Source organism: Theropithecus gelada, chromosome 3, assembly GCF_003255815.1.
Source record: "Theropithecus gelada isolate Dixy chromosome 3, Tgel_1.0, whole genome shotgun sequence".
Taxonomy (NCBI): Eukaryota; Metazoa; Chordata; class Mammalia; order Primates; family Cercopithecidae; genus Theropithecus; species Theropithecus gelada.
Window position 1 is genome coordinate 64,060,525 of NC_037670.1, and position 4,207 is coordinate 64,064,731.

Genomic DNA, 4,207 nt, shown 5'->3' on the forward strand with positions numbered 1-4,207 from the left:
CAGTGCGAGGAAGGAAAGACTGCTACTTGTTGCAAGGGCTTGTTCTCCAGCTCTACAAAGCGCTTGGCATCTAGATTCTGTAATGAGGCATTGGACAAATCAACGGACTGAATATATTCTCGGCAATTTTACCATCCCTATCCTATTTTTAACCGCATATAAAGGGGATATTTTTCACTGAAATAATCTTGTTGCAGATGCTCAGGCCATAAAGATGTTCCCATTTTTTTTCTGGCAGAGATGTTTTCTCAACCCAGATATCTAGGTATCAGCCAATACCCAAGGGAAGAGTATGGACTATTGTGTACGTGAATTAAATATCTGCTTAGAACTGATACCATTGAAATATACAAGCAATTGTAGTTCTGCTTCAGATGGTGCACATTACTTGGATATGGTTAGTACAGGGCAATTCGTCACTTGATCATCTCCACTTTATTTCCTTATATCAGATATCGGGGTCAAATCAAAGCACATTATAAAATAAATTATTTCCTGAATTTTTCTCCTAGATTCATAAAATAATTCTATAGTGGTAAATTATGTGTTGCAAAGAGGAATTATTTGAAAAGTAGTTTATCCATGGTGTTGTCACGGAATCCATTACCAAGTCAAGGTCAGCTCCTTTCTCACACACCCTCCTGGCTTCCTACAGATCACCTGATACTATTTAATATATGTTTTCCTCTTCCAAAGGACTGTGAAATCAATGGCATTAGGAAAACTGTTTATTTGCGCATTCTCCTATACTAAAACCTAGAATTCAAAGATGGTACTCAGTTGAAGATAAGTGCTATGTAAAATGTTAATGTATTTTTACAAATGTAATGCATGTCTAAAGGTTTAAGCCTGTAGGCACATGATGCATACATTTAATAAGGGACAGCACCCAGCAATAAATTTGCATATTCTAATTCCAAGTGTCAGGAGTTTTCTCAGTTATGTCATAATATGTAAAGACAACTAAAATATGTTGTGAAATACATTGCTAGAATCCTAGAAAACAATGTAATAAGGAGATGATCTGAGATTTAATAGATGTATCATTGCCTGTACACATATTATTGAGTATGCAAAGCATTACATGAGACAGTAGGGCAGATACAAATACCAAGACTGCATCCTCATTTAGAATATTCAGGCTAGGGGAGAGAGAAACAACCAGAATAAAAAGTAAAAAGTACCATGAAAGAGACACAAATAATGTATTCTTGGACTATAGAGAGTATCAGTCATTTACTGTCATAAACTGCCTATTTCTAAAATTTAAGTATACAAGAGCTTGGCATTTTGTTTGCCTTAATTTATTTTTTGAAGTTCTGTACCCACAATAAATATCCTATATACACAGATATCTTACTGAATTTTGAAATGATGCATGTATATTCACTAACTTGTGTCTCCTTTGTCTGTTGTAGCTTATCCCTAGGCAAATCCAAAATACCTTGCATTGAGAAAAAGGAATTAAGTATCAAATATAAAACAAATAAATCCTAGGACTCCAAAGTTAAAATAACTGTAAAAAATGCTAGGGAAGTAGTGAACTATTTGTGAAAATTGGCACTTTAGGAGCCCTTAAAATCCAGAAAGGAAATGTCAAGTCTGCTAAATTGATATTGAAGTCTTTTCTTCTACCAGGAAACTGGGTAAAAGGAAGGGCTGGGTCTTAACATTGGAAGCACTTGTGACAAAATAACAGGCACTGGAGGCTTTACTTATTTGACATCATGTTTGTATCAAGTGACTTAAGCAATGAAACTGAGAGGTAAGAAAATTTTCCAGGTCAGTTTTTATTGCTAGACATCTGAAACTTTATGAGAGTTATTTTAATACCCATCATAAAATAATGGATGTTAAAATAACAACAACAAAATAATAACATTGTGATGGTTAATTTTAGTTGTCAACTTCACTGGATAATCAGGCCCCCAGATATGTGGTTAAACATTATTTCTGAATGTGTCTCTGAGGGTGTTTGTGGATGAGATTAACATTTGAATCAGTACACTGAGCAAGCCAGATTGTCCTCCCTAATGTGGGTGAACATTATGCAATCCCTTGCGGGCCTGAATAGAGCAAAAAGAGGAATAAAGGAGACTCACTCTCTTTGAATGATAGTCTTCTTTAAGTTGAGACATGGGTCTTCTCCTGCTTGCAGATTCAGACTAAAACTTACACTATCAGCTGTCCTGGTTCTCAGTCCTTCGGCCAGTAAATCTTGTGACTTCTCAACTCCTGTAATTGTGTGAGCCAATTTCTCTAATAAATCATCTCTCATCTATCCATTCGTCTCTCTCTCTCATATATATAGGTGTGTGTGTATATATGTATTATATAGGTATATATAGGTATATATGTATAGGTATATAAAGGTATATATTATATAGATATATAGGTTTATACATACACACATATAGGTTTATATGTAAATATATAAATATATTATATATAGGTTTATATATACTTATATACCTATATAATACATGTATACCTATATATACCTATAAATATACACACACCTATATATATACCTATCTAGTCTATCTATCCTATTGTTCTATTTCTCTGGAGAACTCTAGCAAAACAACAGTTATTATAAGTAGTTTTTATTTTATAAAAACTTTTTTTATATTTTATATAACAGTTTAATAAGTAGTTTTTATTTTATAATTAGTTATTATTTAATAAGTTTTATTTAATAAGTAGTTATTATTTAATAAGTAGTTCCTCAGTGTCAAATTCCATCTTATTATTCTATCCTCATCTGAAGAAGATAACTTTGATTATATGCATTCTAAAGACAAGTATACTATGTCGCAAACTTAATTAACTAACCATAATTAACTAACTGGCCTCAGTTAATTGCAGAGAAGATTAAACTAGATTTTGAAGACGTTTCTAGTTATAAAATGGCAGCATAGCAGCAAGTTGGCCTAACTTCCCCACACAGAAAACAAAAATAAAACATAAGCCACTGAGATTACCACAATACCCCAGAACTCAAAGTATGCGATTAAGACAGTTCCTGGAGCCACAAAGAAGTGAACAGAATCTGAACCGATGGTAAGAGAACTGGACTTTCAAATCCATGACACCCTCCCATCCTTCTGCCTAGCACCAAATGCACATTTAATTTCCCTGAGATTAATGGTTTATAACAATGAAAAAGGTGAGACTGAGGTGAACTACTAGCTCCTTCATCATTTTGGATTCCATGGAAGGTTTATCTCTGCCTTAACCCACAAAAAACATCAAAAGTACACAGTGAGATATCTCTCTAAAGACAACTAGAGACAAAGAGGGGAAGTAGAACTACAATCCTTAGCCCAGGAAACTGTGCTCCGTAACTTGGCCAAAGGAGATGCCAAATCAGAGTGGCTATTCAGCAGTGCTGCACTGTAGGAGGCATGTTTCACAGGTTCCCTAGGCACACACCCCTAGCCATCCTTCCTACTGTTAGGATACCCTCTTTGGGACCTCCCTTATTTTGGAGGAGCCCTGCTACAATTGTTTACCAAAGCTGAAGCAAACCTGGGCTTAAGCCACCATCCAGTGCCACAAAAAAGTCAGCAACTTAATGGAAAACAAAGAGAAAAAAATCTAATAGGTAAATTAAAAAGACACTCTAAGCAAATATACTCAGTAAAAACCAAAACAAACCAGAGAGACTAGAATAAATAACTAATCCTCCAATGCAAAGGTATAAACACAAAACCACAAGAGACAACAGCAAACAGGGAACCATGAACTCTCCAAAAATAAAAAGGAAGGCACCACTGACTGACCCTGAGATGGCAATATGTAAGCTCTATGACTGAGAAATCAAAATAGCAGTTAATAAAAAATCTATGTGCTCTCCAAGATAAAATAAGAAGCCAGTTCAGAAGTGTGTCTGAGGCGGGTGAATCACCTGAGGTCAGGAGTTCAAGATCAGCCTGGCAAACATGGTGAAACCCCATCTCTACTAAAAATACAAAAAATTAGCCAGTGTGGTGGCAGGCACCTGTAATCCAGCTATTCCAGAAAGTGAGGCAGGAGAAGCGTTTGAACCTGGGAGGCAGAGGTTGCAGTGAGCTGAGATGGTGCCATAGCACTTCAGCCTGGGCAACAAGAGCAAGACTGTATCTTAAAAACATCTTAAACACAAAACAAAACAAAACAAAAAACAAATAAATGAAAACAAAAGTCAGAGAAATTTAGCAAATAT